The sequence below is a fragment of the Rhipicephalus sanguineus genome, chromosome 3 (genome assembly GCF_013339695.2).
Source record: "Rhipicephalus sanguineus isolate Rsan-2018 chromosome 3, BIME_Rsan_1.4, whole genome shotgun sequence".
NCBI lineage: Eukaryota > Metazoa > Arthropoda > Arachnida > Ixodida > Ixodidae > Rhipicephalus > Rhipicephalus sanguineus.
Genome location: NC_051178.1, coordinates 97803419 through 97824231, shown reverse-complemented (window position 1 = coordinate 97824231; position 20813 = coordinate 97803419). Strand labels below are relative to the sequence as shown.

The window sequence follows — 20813 nt, the reverse complement described above, 5'->3', positions numbered from 1 at the left end:
AACACAGAGCTTTATCATCGTCAGCTGCTGAAAGATTGGTGATAACTTTTCCCTTATTCATTGATTACTTCTCTACATGCACATGAGGAGCATAATACGGAAAGGCCTGTTCGTACAAATTACTGTGTTTTCCGGACGTTGAAGAACTCAATTGCTTGCAGCCAGACCATCCAGTTTAACTATTACATAACAAATGTCTCTAGGTGAGCTCTGCACATTCCCGCCCTGCATAGGTTACCGTACGTTCCTTAATTTTCAAGTGAACTAGTTTATGCTCAGCTGTCTTTTGTGCCGCTGCAAACCAGTGAATGACCTCGCACAAGCCAACCAATTGTACGATTGTCTGAGCCTTCCCGACTAATTTTATTGCGATTGGCCTGGTGTGCGACCGATAGCGGCGCTGCGAACGGCGCCTGTATGACGTCAGAGCGGGGATTCACGCGCTTTCGTCAGCTACGTAGGCCCAGCGCCGTGTTGAAACCATAGTTGTGGTAAATCTCAACATGAAAGCAGTTCAATGTGTTATCTTGCGTATGGTGGCTACTGACGCTGTTGGAACAATCGTGGGACTGCTTTTAACGTTCATTTAGAACTACAGCTCTTTGTTTGTTAGAAATCCGGCCGCTTGTCTCCGCGGCGAGCGCTGCGCAATGGTGAAGTACTGCTCTGTGCCTCAGTGTACGTCGTCCGTTCGTGAAAAAGGCGTTAGCTTTCACAACTACTCTAAGGACCTGAAGCTGAAGAAGGAGTGGATCGTCAAGCACAGAATGGGAATGCGCCCCAGGCCTTCATCGACCGTGTGCAGCAAGCACTTCGCGGACAGCGACTTCTGCTACCTACCGTACACGCCACTCTTAGGTAAGCTTCCGTGTTTTAGCGCCTCGCCAATACTGAAGCCGTTTATTGCACGCAGGCTATAAGCATAGGCGACTTAACCAGGTGCGGTGCCGTCCCACAACCTGCCGCGAAGACCCCTAGACAAGGAGCCGACGACGCGGCCTTCGTATCGTCTCGCACGTAAGCGCGCCTCGTGAGCTCCGCTGAGCGGCGCAGGATATTTGAGACTACGGCTGCATTTGGATGGTGTACATACGTATTTGACTTATGAAGGCAAGCGCGCGCCTAGCGCAGGCCCATAGCTAGGAGGGGGGGGGGGGCTAGGGGCCCAACCCCCCGCTCGAAATTTTGGTGAAGTAAGTGTTTTTACCAAAGTTAAATAGTAAAAATAGGTATTTTTCTCAAATAGACAGTGTTTTCAGCAAGTGCCCCCCCCCCCCCCCGCCGTAAAGAATTCCTGGCTACGGGCCCGGCCTAGCAGACTGCTTATCAAAAAGTCATGAGCGAAACCTGTTGCCGCTGTTTAGTGCACATTCTTTAAATGTTTTCATCTGAGGCAGTGCAGACACTTTTTTAAAAGCGGAGCTCTTTCAGCTTTTCGTTAGGCTGCGTGGCGTTAAACTGACCCAGCTTGCCTTTTCCACGTTAATCTCTGTGGCCCTGTGCGTGGTGTAATCAGCGATTAACTATCTCTTATATTCTAATACCCATGTGACGGCCCTGCGCGGTATTAATATGAACTACGACGTAACATCGTTCTCACTGAACCAACCTTACGGGACAAACTGCGATCATAGGCATCGGCAGGCGGGTGTGCAAAAAGGCGGCACTTGCGCACTTGTTTGCAGGACGAGAGCTGCGACGGTGATGCGATCTCCGTTGACGGCCTCGACCGCGCATTCAACATGTGGCCTGCGTCGTACACCGCTTCGCCCTCGATGAGGCACCGCGACCTTTCACAAGCTTTATCTACATACTTGTAGATGCTGGAGAAAGGCACGCTTACTGAAATATCGAAAGAAACACCCAAACTAATTAGTATCGCACTGCGGAAACAAGATAACGAGCGAGAACACTCACACATAGTTTCAGTTTCTTACCAGCAATACGGTCGGTGGCATCGGCGCAATCGTCGGCCATCCGGGGGATTTCTTGGCCCTGTCGATTGGGCCGCAAATAAAACAAGTTCAAGATTACACTCGAAAACATTCGTTGCAGGCGTTAGTTGACCGTCGCGAGGCTGTTCGTTCGACAAATTTCCCGCTTCAAGCAGACGATCCGCGTACAGGAACAGCGGCTGCTGCAGCGCGTTTGAGAGCGGAGTCCCCGCTCTGACGTCACACGCGAGATGGCGCCACTCCAAGATCTCGAGGCCAATAGCAATTATATGGACAGTCTCCGGTGATTTTTTCCGTCGCCGTCACCGTCGCCGCCGTCATGCTGCGTAAATGTATGTATAAGTATGTATATATATATAAAAATGCCAAATAAAATAATTCCGAAAAAAGCTTCCGAAGCGCGGAATCGAACCAGCGACTTCTGAATGCGCAGCGCGTGGCTCTAAGCACTATGCCACATAGCGCAGATCGTCCAGGTGGCTAACGGCGAGCTTTATATACACACCCTCTACCGCAGCACTCAGAGACGGCAGGCGCTTATAAGCGTTTCTTCATTACCAGCGAGATGGCGCTAGGAGCGCAACGGGCGCATTTAAAGGCGTAGGCCAGCTCGCCCCGCTCCTGCGAACGCCGTTTCTCTTTGCCCTACAGGGCGTGGTCGCATTCGTGCGCTTATCCGAGGAAAGAATGGGGCGGGTGGGGGGTTGTCTGTCATGAGCTTTCCCCGCGATGCCCTCGCTGAACTCACAAAGCGTACGAAGGTCCCTTCGCTCGCTGCAGCGGCCGCGTTTGCGAAAGGAGCACGCTGTTCAAACAGAAATGAGCAACTGTGACAGTTAGTTCGCGCTCGTTCTGTGTGTACCTGTTCGTTCGTTTCGTGCGTCCTGCTTTTTGTTTGAGCAGTGCGCTTCAAGTATCGAGCTGTGACGCATCATAGTTCGCGCTCGGCCTGTGCGTGTTCTTTTCGTGCGTCCTTTGCGCTTGAGCGACGCGCTGGAAATATCGAGCTGCTTTCCGTTCTTCGCGTTACATTCCAATTTGTTGCTATCGCATTCATTGCTTCGCCGTTGCGGCGAAACTGTGACTTTTTATTCATACCATATCGATATGTTCGCGATTTTTTAAGTTAGTGTGGATTTTTATCAATATTTTGCAAAACATAACACATTGCTATTGCTCTATTTAGAATGCTAGGCTTTCTTCACATGCCGCCTCATTTAAGTGCTTAACATTTCGCCAGAAAGTCAGGCATATTGGGCAGAGAAATAGAAATATTCAGAGGAATGAACATTTTCTTTCTAAAAGACCAAGTGCTGCAATCCCATTTAAAAATGATTCCAAAACTAGGCATTTTAAAATCATTGGGCAGTGACAGCCTCCATCAAGATTTGCAAGCAACTGAAAAATTTGCGAAACCTTTGCTATTTGGTCACTCCTGAATGAAAAACTTCGACATGCACAATGTATCCAGATTTTGGGGGAATACAATCGCTCCATTCGTAGCGAATTCTGACGTTATCAGGGCCATTCAGTCTCATCGATTATTTACCATTCACGAAACGTCGCTCATGAATAGAGAAGAGAAAGAATGTAGACTACGCGAGAAAGAGCAGCCGACCTCAAATTCGACTCGTCCTTTGCAAGGAAGTATAGGACATCCACGATGCTCTATTTCATTTCCTTGTCTCGATATTTTCGCAGTTCATTGATCTAGTCCTTAATAAGCTGTCTCAAATACGTGAGAAGAGAAAGAAAAAAAAACAGAAAAAGTGAGAAAAGAATGCGTACTATTCTACACCTTCCCTACCAAGTGCCATGTTGCTCGGAGGGGGGAACGTTGTCACGATACTTAATGCAGTCGGAGTGCGAACGCTGCCCGAGTTGTAAAAATTAGTTCTTCCTCTCTTTCTTTTCCTACGGCGCTGGGAGACATTAATCGGAGAAGGCTGGCCGTAGCCAATGTAACCGGCAGTATCTCGAGTCGTTTTACTTCTATAATGGGTCATTTTATTTGTCTCCAGTAGCGCGCTAACCCTTAAGAGGAAGGAAAGAACCGGAGTGGGGGTTCCCGTTACAAATTGCCGTCTCGGGGGGCGCACGCGTTAAGTGCCATAATCGCCAATGGTGCGCGTTCTGTTAACCGACGGGACTCCGGAACACGGGCACGAACGGCTCGCTCGGCGCTTAGGCGGCAAAGAAACGACTTAGTCGCACATATCGGGTCAATAACGCCCTTCCTTCTAAGGCCGAATTGTGCCCTTTGTAGGACAGCGAGGAAAAAAATTCATTCAGAGCCTCCACGAGGGGATGGGTTTGAACGAGAAACACACTCCAAACGATATAGGCAGTTCGTCGGTAACGATCGCTGAACGACGTCGACCGTTAATGTGATCTGAAGGGAAACGCAGGAAAACGGGGCACGCAGAACAAAAAAAAAAGAAAGAAACAAAACACGAAGGAAAAGGGGCAAGAGAAAACACACGTGAGAAAATAAAGGAGATGATTGTGAGAATATCAGTCGCAACTTCAACGTCCAATCTGCGCATTAATTTCCTAACTTCACCATAGTGAGGACACCACGGCGATTATACCGCGACAGCGTTAAAGAGCTCCTTTTGCAGTAATTCTTCTGTCGACGTCGGTGTTTGTAAGGGAAATCTCGGCGTTGTCGGTCAGTGAAAATTCGAGATAGGTGCAAACGAACGAGTAATAATAAACATTCGGCAGGAGTGGAAATCCAACCCAGGCAATCCGCGTGGCAAGCAGGCACTGTACAACAGAGCCACGCCATTACTTTGAAGTGCTTCAAGAACAAGACCCTTTATAAGTGTCATGTAACCCCAGCAGTCTCCGTAATGCGTTTAATGATTGCGTGGCAGAAGCGTAGAATCGCGCCAGGCGTCAAGACATGTGACTTGGAGAACGAGTGAGGGATTTAAATGCCCACACATTGCAAAGCGCTCAGACATATTAGATCATCATCATCATCAGCAGCAGCAGCAGCAGCAGAAGCGTCAACATTGAGAAGCTGCGTATGTTCGTGTGTTTTACGGACTCGTAGGGGGTACTTCGCTGATTTACAAAAGGAAGAACTGTGGCGCAGTGAACACTTCGCAACTGTGCTTGCACTAGGCCTTATAGGTTAGTTGTATGTGGTCATTATTGCTGGTACGGACGTTCCTTTCCTTTCGGCGCGGTTGACGTGTCCACAGGGGAGCGAAGCTAGGCTAGCGATTGAGAAGGCCATGCGAATGGGACCAATTTACGATCACTTTCTACTCCTGAGGCGAAGCTCAAGCGTCCTCCAACTTTTTGTAAAAGTTTTTGTTTAATTTTTTTTGCTTTTTTCATTACGACTGCATCTAAACGCATGGATCACATATAGGGTTCGAAGGGGAAGGTAATTTTTAGATTGGAAGTTATTCTGTACACATTTTATTACGCGACCAACACCGCTTAAAGAAGACATGGAAACGGTAGTAGACTGAAGACACAAAGACGATGAGTCCCTTGTTACCAACCCTTCTTACGACGATGACGACGACGACTCTTGTTTCCAATACAGTTGAACTACTTTCAGCGAAGCACGATCTGGCAACAGTGTATACCAGCGGATAATCAACAACATACATAGTCAGATTTCATTCATGTCACTCAAAATATCATAACTATGTGGTCACCGTGTTAGATCTTGGCAACGTGGGTATCCTTAGATTTCAGTTCCTGTCGTTAGGAAAGAACCGGCAAAACAATTAGTGTAGCTCGCACTAAGTCGCTCAATGCTGGGCCACAGCAGAGCTGATGGGCATCTAGCTGGTCGTGGCTTGGCTAGGCTTGGCTAGGCTCCCACCACTTACTATACCTAGTATACATGGCGATTCTTGCGCCCTATATCTTTTTATCTCTTTTTTCCTTTTTGTTCTATCTATTTCTCTCTCAAGATGCTCTCTCCTCCGCATTTTCTCTTCCTGGAGGTCACATCTCTCCCCCTAACACTTACTGTAGTATACTATGCACGGCTATGCTATGATTTGCCACTGTGCTTGGATAGCCGGGAGGTTATGACGTTCGCCTTTGCATCGTGGGACGCGGGATTGAATCTCGCCTCGCCAAGAAATTTTTCGGCTTCTCTCTCTCTCCCTCTGTATTGCTTCTCTCGCCCATGAGACTTATCGCATCCCACGCCGGACAAATCGGCTCACGTGTTCTGGGGGCAAGAAGAACGCGAAATAGAAGAGGACCAAAAGAGCCCACCGCGGTTCATGATGATAATAACTTTCCATCTATGACACACGGGAAACATCGGCCCTAACAGCTCTGCTGTAAAAAGAACAGAAGTGGAAAGGAAGAGGACGAAGACAGCGGGTGCTTGTTCATGATGATAATAATTTTTTTTCCGTGTACGACACACGGTAACCCTCGACCCTAACAGGTCAACAGTTAAAAAAAACATATATACAGTTGCATTCAACGTGAAAGCTGAAGGAAGGGCGGAGCAGTCATTCACCTGCAGAAAAAAACAAAACTTGTGGCTCTCTACCTTTTTTAAACAAAAATAAGTGTGTTATGCCGTTGTCCACCAAGCCCGACTGACGTCATTTGCGCCACTGAGGTGCCGTTGGGAAAGATACACGGCTGAGCTGGGAAACATACACGGCAGACCAATTTTCTACCAAGAATAGTTGAGCTCAGCCTTTCCCGTTGAAAAATGAGCGGTGCCACGCGTAACTCCTCGTAATAATTTCGTATATCGAGGGCTTCCAGGCGTTCAGTGGAGGTTTCGAGTGGGAGTCCCAGAGAAGCTTTGTACGATGTTCGGATCAGCATATCAAGGGTCTTTAAATCTGTTTGGTTGGGGTCCTGGCTGCTCTAACACTAGAGACAATACGACGATATTGATCAGGACAACCGTTTTTCTAACAACCGGAGCATAACCTCGTGACAGTAACAGATCACTGCACATGTGGGGAGTGGCGGTTTACAGCATCTAGACACCGTCCTCTTAGTACAACTTTCCCTTACCATGCAGAAAAGAAGAAAATAATGGTATGGGCACGTATATACAAAAACATACAGTCTGGCTCGCTATGCTGCTGCCAAGATGCTACTGTGCTGACCGCGGAGGCGGCTGTTGTTTAACGAACGCGCCAAAACCAAAACCGCCGCGCACTGGGGATCAGCGAAGCGTAGATTACTTCGTCACAGTACATGTAGGCGCGCTGCGGCGTGCCGCTCGGCTGAGCTCAACAAGGCGTACGAACAGTGTGGCGAGCAGCCATCGCTCTCCAATCAACGGAGCGGAGGGTTACACAGCACATAAAGGCAATAACTGCCGGCAAACCAAAACAGAGAGGAGTCCAGTGAACATTGACTAGACCGAAAATTCCATTTACAGCTCCTTGCGTTCATCACGCACACTACCTTTCCTGCTGTTTTTCAGTGTACTTACGCGAAACCCAGTCAGCCACGTTCGCTTTCACCGCACGCTTGCATTGCCTCCTCTTCGTGGTGGCCACCGTTGAATAGTAGTCATTAGGAGAAGAAGCGGCCGTAATTTTCCGCCGTCCCGTCCGGCGACTGCGGCCGGGCATGAGGTGCTCGCGTGTGGCGCAGTAAAGGCTGGTTCACACCAGCGACTAGCAACGGTCGCGCGACTAGGTTAGTCGCAAAGCGACTGGTCGCAAACGGTCGCAAATGGCCGTTTTGGTCGCAGAGCGACTGCTTTGGCTCAGTCGCTCGCTGCTCAATTTTTCAGTCGCGCGACTGCAGTCGCAGAACGGCTAGAACCAATCAGCGAAGCCCAGAAGTGACGTCAGCATTTCTTTACATCCGGGCTCATTGCTTTTTTTTTAGTTTTTATTGCGCTGGCACTGCCGCCAGATACAAACGAGTGCGTTCCTCTGTGCCACCATGGCCACCGCGGAGTACTCTGCCGAACTTTTGATAAACGCGATCAGCCCCGCCACGGTGGTCTAGTGGTTGTGGCGCTCGACTGCTGACCCGAAGGTCGCGGGATCGAATCCCGGCCGCGGCGGCTGCATTTTCGATGGAGGCGAAAATGTCTCAGGCCCGTGTACTTAGATTTAGGTGCACGTTAAAGAACCCCAGGTGGTCAAAATTTCCGGAGCCCTCCACTACGGCGTCTCTCATAATCATATGGTGGTTTTGGGACGTTAAACCCCAGATATTATTATTATTATAAACGCGATCAAAATGTACCCCTTCATATACGACAAGCGGCACCCGTGCTTCAAAGACCGCACGAAGAAGGACCAAGCATGGGCCGAGATCGGAAAGATGTTCGGCATGTCGCGTAAGTACCAAAATTTCGTGTTTGAATTGATAGACAAACAAAAACGGTTGGTGTAGTTCGTCGCTGGTGTTTCAAGTAATAGAGAGAAAAGAGAGCAAGATCGGTATTGTACTGCTAAGCGACATGGTTAGCTTGCAAATTTGATTTTTAACGGTGTGTTGATTGTGATGAATGCGATCGCGGTCGCTGTGCACGTTCATTCTCGCGACTTCTGTGTGCCCGCAACATCGAAACCTACGTGACAGCACATTGCATGGTTTATGTGAAAGTACGGAAGCACAGTATTTTTAAGAATACAAAAGTTAGTAACAACGGATGCGCAGACGTACTACGTGAGCTTCGTTATGTCGCCTTGCATATTGTTGGCGTACTGAAACGGTGCCGTGATAACCGTCGCTGTCGTGAAAATGCAGCATGCTAAAGATTTTGTATGCTACATAGCGTCTTCACAAAGGTTCCGACGTACGAAATGTTGCTCGCGGTTCCTCATTTGCCTCGCGCATATTTCCTGCTGTGATTTTGCGTTCTCATCTAGCCACGGCAATGTGTGCTTTTGCGGGAGTGCAGCCTTTGCAATGCGTAATATCAAGTGGTCGTCGACGGCGTGTCGAGTCTGTTGTTTCAGTGGGAGGAGATGGGGGGAAGGGAGGAGGGTACGCTTAGCCCGCGCTAGCATATTCTGGCTACCCACTTGCAGGTGTACATTTTTAAAAGAGGATGCAATTGTAACTTCTGTTTTGTGCGGAGCTTGTGTACAATGTGCCTCTCATATTTCCGTGAGCACTCCATGGAAGTGCGTGTAATTAGGACATGCAAAACATGTTTATTAGCACTTGCAAGGTGTCAGGATTTTTGAGTCGGGCAGGTTCTTGAGGCGAAGGGGTGTGCAATCGGACAAAAAAAATTATGGCAGTATTGCACTGGTCGTGCCAAGGCTGAAGGGGAAGCGCAGCTGTGGGAAGGGCCCCTGTTTCTCACCATTTTTTCCCCTTTCTTCTGATTATTCTATCTGTATACTTATTTCTTTCTCTGCCTGGATCCTTGCATCTTTATTCCTCTTTCTTCCGTGTGATTTTTTCACTCTGTGCTTCTTTCTCTCTCGCTTCTTGTTTTTCTTTTTATGATCTTACTGTGCTTTTTAAAATCAATTTCTCGTGCCTGTATCTATGTGTTTCTATCTTTTCATGTTTGTGTTCCCTTTGTTTCTCTCAAAATTTCTCATCTTGCTCTCTCTCTCTCTATTTACATTTTTCTTTCTTTTCCTCTTTTTTACACGTTCTTTTTTGTTTGACGACACACACTCGCTCCTGCTGTACACGGTAGTGGGGCTTGCGCAGTACCTGCGACACATACCCACCTGAGGAGTTTTGCACAATGGAGAACAAGTTAGTGATTGCTTAAACAGCTCCACTGTGAAGATAATGAATGGATTACATGCCGGTTCATGAAGATGAGTTTTTTTACGACAGAACACTAGTTGCCGACAGCATAAACAGCCTCTCCTTTAGAACAGCCTGGCAGACACCCTTAACACCAAGAACACTGTACATCACGTAGCTCTCAGTGTACTTCATTGCGTCAGCCGTGATGGTATGTAGATTTAGGTGCACGGTAAAGAACCCTAGGTGGGTGAAATTTATGGAGCTTTCCACTGCGGCGTCATCATGTCGTGGTTTTGGGATGTTAAACGCCAACCATTACTATTAGTTGAGATGGCATGTGGTTGATTTGCATGCCCAATATTCAGATTTCCAGGGTGCTGCAACTGAAGCCACATCTCTTAAATGTTCTGGTCAAAAAATAGTTCATTACTCTGCAGTGATACTGTCGAAAATTCCAACAGTGAGAGAGTGTGCACAAGGCATCATTGTAACACGCGCTTTATTTTCAGGCATTCTCGTTGAGAAACGGTTCAAGAATCTGCGAGACATCTCTAAAAGAAAACAGAAGGAGGTACGTGACAAACAGCGAAGCGGAGCCGGAGCAGCCGACATTTCTACCATAAAATGGCCCCATTTTGAAGCCATGCTCGGACTCAGAAGTTGAGTTTGAGTCTGTGGTGTAAGTTTCAATGTTTCTTGACACTCAAGTACTGTAAGGCTAAATGTACCTTTTCATGTGACTGGAATGAATACACAAATACACACACACATATAAATGCACATAAATACACTGGTCGCAAGAACTCATTCACAGTGGACATGCATGTGATCATGAATGTGGCGACAACATAGTATTTTGATGCAGAACAATTGGGGGTACAGCAGCAAAGTGTTAACTCTGTGCATCATTCTTTCAGGGTACTGTGCAACATGAGTGAGACTGACCAATGGTAATGAACAAAGCTCACCCTTCATTGAACAGAGGATTGCATGTTTCAATTTCCGCAACACAATGCATGAAAATAACGCAAAATACACAATGCATGAAAATAACGCAAAAACATAGCACAACGTACAAGTGGCAGGTGGACAACTTCACAAAATAGGGCTTACGCGTGCGACTGCTGAAGAGAGCACTGCATGTATTTCTGTGCTTGCCATAGGTCTTAGTAACCCTATGAGGGAAAGCTTAGTGCAAAATCTAAAAAGCTGGAGGGGAGATGGCAGGTTTACCTTCAATGTGTCCATGAGGCCGTTCATAGCAAGGCATTGCACATATACATTACAAAGAATGCAGCATAAGTGCACTTACATTGAAGCAAAACAGTAAAAAGTATTCGAAAATGTATGCACAAGCACTGAGAGACTTACGGAGTGCATCTTTTCTGGCAGCAGACACATTACTGCAGATGAAGGTAACGAGAGGTGAGCATGTACAAAAATTTATGGCACAATGAGCATGCACCTGTCCTGGCAGTTAAGCACGCATGGCCTTGGACATCTAAGTGTGACTTTCCATTTTGTGGTGGTTTTATAGTGTAAAATTATCACAAACATAAGCATGGTTTAAGGGTGTTTTCCAATCCGTTAGCTCGCCCCAGCCACTGCATTTTCAAAAAGAAATCCAGCGCTAAACATTGCACAGAAGTACACAGGAAGACATGACGGGACAGGTGCTGCATTTGTGTGAATCTGGTTATTGGTCAACGCTAGATATTTTTGAAAAAGAAAAAATATGCATTAGCAACTAGCCCCAACACGCGTTTTCTCAAGTGAACCATGCATTTTCTGCACACATAGGAAACACATGCACGTCATTGTGCTCTTAACAAGTGTCCAGTTATAAACCAGTGCAGGCCCAGAGTTGGTTGCATTACAAGCGAGGCAAATAATCTTAAGCATTAATGCATCTGTACCAGTGAAATTATGCTAAGACACGCAGCATGTATTCAAGAAGCGTAACTGACACCACACAGTTTTTGATCAGACCCAACGTTTACACAGCCATTTCAGAATGACTGCATAAATTTGATGCATGCAGCCAGTGAGATCTCTGTTGCAGACGTTCACATTCAAGTCCATACATAGTGTATGATGACCAACATAATAAAAACATCGAACTTGTGCTTCTGCACATCATTCATACAGTCATGTTATGAAAAGAAGTAATGCAAAAGACTTGGTGTAATGGTAATAACCCCTTACGTGCACTCGTGTTTGCAGCTGCACGTAACACACACCTGATGCAAAGAATGCTAACAGTGCATGTACCACTAGCGTTGTCAAATACATGGAAAAGAGTTGTCATCACTGCAGTTAAATGCCAGGGCCAAGTCATGCAGTGGACCCCGAAACCTCCGAGGACACGACTGAGGAGACCGTTGTGGACCCCTGCAGCAATGAGTAAAGAAATCTGTGAATTCTACTAATTATTCACAAACACAGCCCATTTCAAGTCATCCTATTAACTCTGATTAACACATTTTGTAACTTCCTTGATGTGCTTGTATATTTGGAAAATATGCCTGTTGTTTCTGCAACAGATTCTGCTCCATGCAATTGTAATGCTGCGTAAGTTGTATTGTAAAAGTGGTTTCTGTTGTAGTGACGTCACGGCAACCACCTCAGCAGAACAGCCACCTTTGAAGCGGTGTGTAAGCAATGCGTTTTACGTTCTCCTGGCGCGAGATCCCAATTAAAATTCCTCTGAAAGGCTCCGTTTCTGCACATTTCAGCAGTATGTATAATTCACTGCAGGTCACGAACGTCAAGGCGGCAGAAGGGCTGTGAGGGTGCTCGGTGAGATATTCCATAAGTACTTGAGGATGAACTTGCAGAAATTTTTCTTACAACCCAACACATGCTACAAAACACAATGCTTTATCAAGTAATAGTGCAACTGCAGCATTCATACGAATGAATCACAGATCACACTTCCTGTGCAGCACTGCAGGAGAGAGCACAAGCCAGGAGCCTGTTGCACAGGCGTGCATGAAGCACCTAGAACACATCAGGGAGAACAGGGGCGTCATCAAAAAAGATAGTATAGGTTTTTTTGCACTACGTACCGATGCCCGCCTCAGAGAGCTACCAGTGCAGGTTGCGCAAGACATCATGCATGCAGTTGAAGTGTTGCTGTGCGAGGCGGAAGTCAGTTTGCGTTGAAGCAATGTAGAAACTTGAAGGGCTCATATAACACCTACTTTATTTCGTGTACAGGGGAAGCTGTAGTTTTGCTTGAAATTCAATCCACTACTCCCGTTTTCTTGTTACGTTTAACACAAGTATGACACGTACAAACTTTTTTGCACGCACGAACTTTTTAAGTAAATCCCCCCTCTTAAGTTACCTACAGACATCGCTTCCTCTCTAGAAGATTTCTTAATAATAATATCTGGGGTTTAACGTCCCAAAACCATGATATGATTATGGGAGACGCTCTAGAAGATTTCTGAACGAAGCTCAAAGGTTATTTCCATGTAAATGAATTATGCGTATGTGCATCCATTCGTTGTACACAGTAAAGTTTACATGTATGTTAACAATTAGTTCCGAAGAGTTTTTCTTGTTGCTTTTCTTTTTTTTTACTTTTTTCTTTTTTGTGGTGCTTTGCTTTCATTTATGCGCGCCGTATTAGCTGGAGCACGATTGTACTATTATGAAATTGTATGTTCATATGGAGATGTATGTATGTATATGCGTATGGGTATATATACATTTGTATTATTCGTATTACTTCTTGTTCCGACTAAATATGTGCTCTGTTGCTGAGCTACCAGTTTGCATACATGTATTACATTTTCTTTTTTTGTTATTGTGTTCTGGTCTTACCTGTTCGAATGTGTGCTCTGTAACTGAAAACGATTCATTGTAACTCCCTTATGTAATACCTGCTTAGGCCTTAGGGTGCTTGAATTAAAAAAATGCAACAACACTTGTAAGCACAATTATCATTAATAATCTGAAACATATGCTTACACAGTAGATTCTCATTAAACGGAAATATCATAAACAAATCGCTGCTTAAATGAACAACTCTCTTTTGACCGATTGGTATTACAGTCGAATTCTGCACCCCCGTACATTTCTCAGTGGACAAAACTCCTGTTAAACGGATCACATTTTCCTGGTCCCTTCAGGTTTCGTTTAATAAGAGTCTACTGTATTTGCAGATGAGAGTAGTGATTTCTAAGTCAAAGGTTGTATATGTCATCCATAATTTCGTAGATGAAATGTACGTAAACTAAGAATGTGGAAGGTGGTGACACTGCTAATAGTAGCAATGCACACAAAAGATCTCCGATGGTTAGTGAGAGCGACAGAATGTATACCAAAGTGTAGGAAACAATAAAGGGGAGTGCAGAATAGTTTATGGGGGTAATCAAGCTGACATATTTGCAAGCATTAAATGTAATGAGCTCACTCAATTCAGGGTAAGTTGCAGATCACTGGGAGAGGCCTTTGCCCTGCAGTGGACAATGATGACGACTATCGCAATACCCTATAAACAGTGAAGTAATTTGTGTAATGTGGAAGGCACCATTTTTGCCACATTGTATTGCGTTAATTTGTGAAAGCTTCGGACGTGTGAGAGAATTTTTCTGGTGTACCAGTGCGTCAAGATGAACATAAAAAAAACAATGGTGTTTTTTCTTTTTTTAGTGTTGCGAAATTTGCATAAAGTTTGGGGCTGTTAGTGAAACTTTTGCCTGTAATTATAGTGTGATACATATTCATGAGTCAAGTGCAAGAATGTTCGTACGTGTGGGATCAGCTGACTATAAAGTGCAGGTGCAGTAAGTGCACTTGACATGTTTATAAGTAGGAAAGTGGCATGCATGTTACTAAGAGAAGAGTTCTTTTGAAGATTTGTGCCCACGTTCTTAGAATTTTAAGACAAGCTTGTCTACTGCTCATAGCGAAGGCAACTTTTAGGTTACAAAAAGAAACGTTCATTATGAATGTTCATAGGCCAGTTAGTGTAACCATATCTAGCACTGTTTGCATATCTAGCATTGTGAACCATATCTAGCATTGTGAGCAGCATTGTTTTTAAATGCCATCGAGTTGGAGTGCACTCCTGGTGGTGGTATGATTTTGTAAATGTCACTTGGACACATTCCTTGCAAGCACCATAATGTCATTAGGACATATCACAATAACATCCATGCATGTTGCACATGGGTGGCATAATTGTTCTTTTGCTGTCCACTTTGTCTCCACTACATTTAATTGACCTGTTAGCCATCATGATGTCATCATAAGAAATCTAAGTTACAAGGTTTGTTCCAAACCCAGGTTCACAATCGATTTTATATGTGTCAAATAGATTTGAGGGATTCTCTTCAAACTATATGCATTTGCATATGATGACGCTGTGACGTTTGACGGAATTCATCTGAACAAGTGGCAAAAGACGGCCCGGTTCACACATGCCTAAAAGAAGGCATTGACAGCTCAAACATGGGACGAGAAGAAGAAAGGCGGCTTGCCCTCATGCTTTCTTTGTCCTGTGCTTGCACGTTTAATCCCTACTTTAAGGCAATTTCTGTGATAACTGAAGAGATAAAGATGCAATAAGTCATATGTGTGTATTTTAAAATGAATCATGCATGTGTTTTATGCATATATTTGTAGATGAATAGTTTTTGTTGCAAGATTAATCTGTTGTTGCACTGGTGTGACTTTTCTCTTGTTGTTATGTGGTTTGCTCAAAAAGAGGCCATGTACTATCGTGAGCAATATGAGCTCGAACACGCGACCGCGTGGCGAATAGCCTCAAAACCGAGATAACGTGATACGTGGATGGCGCTGCCGAAACCGGAGGGGAAGGGAGGGGCGCTCTTCTGCTGACTGTTGGCACTCCCGCTTCGCTAGCGTTGCTGCGAAATGGCAGCTGATTGCGTGCCATCGGCCGCTAGCAATGATAACGCCGAAAGAAATTGCACGAAAAACAAAAAAAGACATCAAAATGTTCAGCCAACACCACCTTGTTAGAATGCAAGCATGGCCTGTGCATCAGTGCAGGCTACATCACAACTGATATCTCAGCAGCTGCATAGCCTGATGGGTGTGGCTGTGCGCACTGATGTGAATTCATATCACCGGTAGCGGCCACTGACACACTATAAGCTGACGTTTTGCAGCAACGATATCGAGGCGGGAGTGTCAATAGCTAGCGGAAGCGCAGCGCCCTTTCCACTTTGTTTCCGACACTGGCCGCTGCGAATCAGCCGATGTAGGGTTCGAGGCTATTATGCACGCGCTAGCGTATTCGAGCTCATATTGCTCACGATAGTACGAGAAGTTCTATAAGCAATAAAATGCATTTACAACACACCTTGAACTTGTATACTTCAAGCGCTGTTCACCACTTTGTCTTGCCAGGGAACTTGACCGTCTGTGACGAAGTGGTGCGCCAGTTTGTCTCGCACTTGCTTCGCATACCTGCAAGGCATAATGCCCTCATTTAATGCAGCAGGATCATGATGGAGGACACACACTGCAAGAGAAGCACGCTAACCTTCCAAACCCAACATATAGTTGGAGTTTAGTGCCGTAACCATGACACTATACTGCCAAAGTCTGCCTAGCTTTTGATGTAATAATGAGCGTTACCTTTCTTAAGCGTTTTCTACGGTATCTTCACAGTTTGTGGTGAAATGCATTTTTGCTGATTAGCACAACTTTCGAAATGTCAACTTCTATTTATGTCAAAGCTCGGCAGCTGTTCCCTTTCAAACAAAGCCACTGTTGTACACTTTTCCGAGCACTGTTACCCTATACATGTGTTTCTCATTTTACTAGATGTTCACTGCTCAGCAACGGATAGAATGGAGAATAAATGAAATGCCTTCACAACAATACGTCCACTTTGGTACCCCACATATTGGGCGAGAAAGAAGGATGGCAAAAAGGATGTGTGTTCAGCAATGACATGAGAAACTCCATGCAAACAAGGAATTGCTTTGTTACACATCCAAACGTTACAAGGAGTGTCGATTACAACGAAATCATTTTCTTTAGCCATTGTGTGTACATTTCACTAAGTTCCTCAGTGCATACATTTAATAGTAATGCAGACATTTATTACACTGACATGCAACCATAGGCATGTACAAATGGGGGGCAAGGTAGGCGCTTTCTCCCACTAATCATCTCAGGGGGACGACAAGTCTGCCCCACACCTTCACTCAGTCGTACCTGTGTCATCATTAAAAATACAAGGTTATGGCCAAGGCTGTTTTTGCTGCTAATAGTGTCGAGGACCACTGATGTTGCATTCCAAGAGTTGTTTGCTTCCTATTTTTACCCCCCGGAAGCTGGGGCCCACAGGCAGGATGTTGTGGGAAGCACGTCATTGCTACATTTTCCTTTCTGTATCCGCAATCAGTGGGGTGGTAGTGCGGTGATACCTGCGCCCCCAATTGGGGGGGGAACATGGCACGTGGCTGTGCATGCTATTTCAGAACGAAGTTGTGGTCTACGTTCTCCCATTGTTTCTTTGGTAACACACTTTCATCTAAAAAAGGATAGCAGGGGAATCTTAAGGGCTCGTTTTTCTTTGTTAGACACAGCGCTAATTAGATCTGACACACAAGAAAGCTAAGGAAAGTATACAGGATGTGTTGTAGTAATTACGATGTAAATGTGAAGCAAGCAAAGTAGACGTAAGCATAACTTGCCGCTGGCAGGGACCAAACCTGTGCCCATAAATGTCCTTTAAAGTATGCTGGTGGGTAACTGCCACTGTAGCTCAGTTGGTAGAACATAGGATGCGACATGGAACGTCATAGGTTCACCCTGCCAGAGGCAAGTTTATTTTTCACCACTGTACTTTCTTCACATTTACATTGTAATTGCTACCGACATCCCTACGCTTTCCTTGGCTTTCTAGTCTGGTAGTTGTAATAAACTATCAACTACTGAAACTTAAAATTTGAAGTAGTAAGAATTCACTAGTTTGTCAGCAACACGGACAAGTGTCATACACGAAGTTTTCATTGTTGTACATGTTTTCTTTTAAAAAGTGCGTTTGAAAAACGTCAATGCAGAGCTGCACTTTTTCACGTGTGTTGACCTTGAGCTTGTACACAAAACCTACTGTTGGAGCACGGTTTCAGAGATAGTGCCATGTCCCATATGATAACACCAAATGAAACATATTCATATCACACATGTGTCAATTCTAAAGGCAGAGGTATGCGTGCCACTGCATGGCATCAGTCAGTACATAGAATCAAAGCGTACCTCGCAGCATTGCAGCCAGTAGGTCTCGGTGGCAAGAGCGCTCCACCGACTGCTTCCTCGTCCCTCCAACTTCCAGGTGAAAGGCGGCCTTCCCAGTCCTCGCTGTCTGTGGCACCAGGTGGGCAATAGGCGGCGGAGGATGCTGCGGACTCTTTAAGAAGAAAGTTGTGCAACACTATGCACGCTCCAATGTATGCCTTTATGTTGCCTTCTTTCGCCTTAATGGGTCGTCGCAGCATCCTCCACCTTTGTGCCAGGATACCAAAGGTATTCTCAATGACGCGGCGTGCCCTGGTCATTCTGTAATTGAAGACGCGGCGCTCGTCGGCCTTACTGTCGTCGTCATGGAGTGCTGAAAAGGACAACACTGAGCACTGTAACAAAACAACCTGCACAAGTCTTCTTTCAAGTAGAGCTATCACTATTATTACAAATGAAAAATGCGGTCAGCCATGCACTGTCTCAAGTTTGATCAAGTAAGCTAACTTGCCATCATAGGCGTTACTCTAGGGCACTTTGAAAGACCTCGATAAATTCATTAGCTATTTAGATAGAGAAAAATCAGCGAAACTCAAAATGACGAGAGAAGAAGGCACATTCAAGCACACGCTGCCGCCAGTGTGTGTTTCAATGTGCCTTCCTTCTTTCTCGCTGTATTGAGCTTTGCCGGTTTTTCCCGCATATAAATATGAAGTTTGTAAATATGAATAGTGTAAATATGAAGTTTTCCAGGCCTCTGATGTATTATTGGCTATTGAAACATTTTCTTGTTACTGTTCTGACAACGTCTCACGAGTAAGTACTGAAGGCTGACCACTAATGTGTTGTATTTGCACCTATGCATGTGACATTTTTGCACAACACCAAGGTATTCCAAGCAGGAGAGGAGTGTCCCGACATTTTTTCCCCACAAATTGCAGTTTCTACATTTCTGCAGACAGCTCAAGTGTCACAATTTCATTGTATGGTTAACATGAGATGGCAACAGAATATGTGTATGTGTGTAAAAGCACAGTGCAAGCCCATTGTAGTTTCTTTTCACTTTACTACATGGCAGCATGCGTCCATTGACATTTACTGCTAAGAATTCCTAAACAAGTCAATTAGGCATATAGGATTTCTTTCTATAAAAAGGTATGCCTTCCATCTTACTGGTCATTGCGTGTCTCTGTTAATTGCAAACTAACACTGAAAGGGCATATGTGACCTACAGTACACTGCAACCTGCTTCCTTTTTGATGATGTTCCATAGAAAATGTGTGTTGGGCTTTCGAAATTTCTGGCATACCTTTCTGCCATAATGAGGATGCTTGTGTATGTATGGCATGGAGTACTTGTAACGTTAATCAGCTGAAGCTCTAGTGCGAACTTTTTGCGGGCTACAAGGAAACAAAATCGACGCAGAGAGACAACATGGGGCAACTCTCTACGTTGACTTCATTTCCTTGTAGCGCACAAAATGCTTACACTATGTACAACCAACTGGCCCCTACCCTGGCTCTTCTGAACCTGTAGCCTGAGGGTTAGAGTTGGTGGTAGTTAAATTCTTCGAAATTATTCATAATTTGTGTATGTAGATTTATATGAACAGAAACAAACACGTTTGGGGAAAGGGCCAGCAAGTTACCCCCGCACAAACGCAAAATTTCGGCTGCACCCCTATTCATCAGAGAAATGCACGTTTCAAAAGACAAAGGCATTCTCTATGCCAAAATATATTATGTCTGTGTGCATCTGTTTCATTTTCCTTTCCGAGTGCAGACTAGAGTGCTTGTAATAAGCTTTGTTTTCCAGTGTGGCATCCTCAACCCTCCTCCTTTGTGCATGTTCGTAGTTATAAAATTCCATTCACTTATAACGACCATCATCCTTATTGTCCATAAGCAGCAGCTGAACATTCTATTGCAATTAATATGTGTAAGCACTGCTGTAAGCCTGACAGCTTATGCTGCCTTTTACAAAAGAGCGAACACAGATATTGAGATCTTCAGCCACCTATGCTGCGTCGCAAGCCACAACGGCAGGGATTACAGTAGCATATTTCCTGCACAGCTCCTTTACATAAACTGAAAAGATCTAAGCATTTCATTCCTACACTCTCTACTTACTCCGTCTTGGGTAGGGCCGCATCATGTACTCCTTCAGCGGGAAGGCCTCATCACCCGAAGAAATATGGGAGAGGACCCTCGTTGCCAACAGGACTCATTGGCGGCAAGCCCAGTGCCCCCAGCAAAACATTCTTTTGAAGAGTGGAGCGAGAGAAATCCCGCCATCACTCTCGCTTCCAGGGTGCCCAACTTCCACGTATATGAACTGGGTGAAAAATAGTGTTTCACTAAGAATTTGAATCTAGTATGTAACCAAAGACCACGAATACTCAGTGCACTGAAACCAGCTGTTTCTACGAAGAATGTATTTTGGGAACGAACCATCATTGCATACAATAATCACTCATTGTTAGTTGAGTGGTGTGCAAGAGAACAAAAACACTATTCTTCTTTTGCGCACCATCGATCTCCAGTGAGTTACAAATCGCCTAGCAGTCCGTCCTCCTCAAGGGTGGATTGCTGTGTACCCTTGTGCTGTGCTGTGTACACTCGTGTACACATGGCCATGGCAAGTTATACAAGTCACACACTTTGTTGCATATCACTTGCCACTTTGTGAGAGTTTCTAAATTAATGAAATGCAAACATAAATTGCAAACTAACTGCGATAGCTTAAAATATTGATCCAAGCACACATTGCAAAGTGAAAAACCCAGAATCAACTGTATTGGCATCACACACAGCAACCAGCGACTTGCTGAAGGACCGTTTGTAATTGAAGTCCACGGACCGGAGTAGCAGGCGCACTCGATGGCACGTGCTTTCGTCATTTGCTCCAAGGCAGTGAGGGACATTTCCACCTCTC

At 45.2% G+C, this 20813-nt stretch overlaps 1 long non-coding RNA gene across 3 annotated transcripts in view; it reads right to left on the bottom strand.

Annotated features, from left to right (window-relative positions):
* Positions 1 to 11756: 11756 nt before the first annotated feature.
* LOC119385043 (uncharacterized) overlaps positions 11757 to 20813 on the bottom strand; it is a 13498-nt gene continuing 4441 nt past the window's right edge. Inside the window, exons 1-3 of one of the 3 annotated variants that reach the window (XR_007415367.1) lie at positions 17901 to 18226; positions 15991 to 16097; positions 11757 to 12041 (exon numbers count right to left, since the gene is read on the bottom strand). This is a non-coding gene — a long non-coding RNA (uncharacterized LOC119385043). Of the gene's footprint in view, positions 12042 to 15990; positions 16098 to 17900; positions 18227 to 20813 lie in introns of those variants that run through there. The other 2 variants (XR_007415369.1, XR_007415368.1) reach the window with 2 other exon arrangements.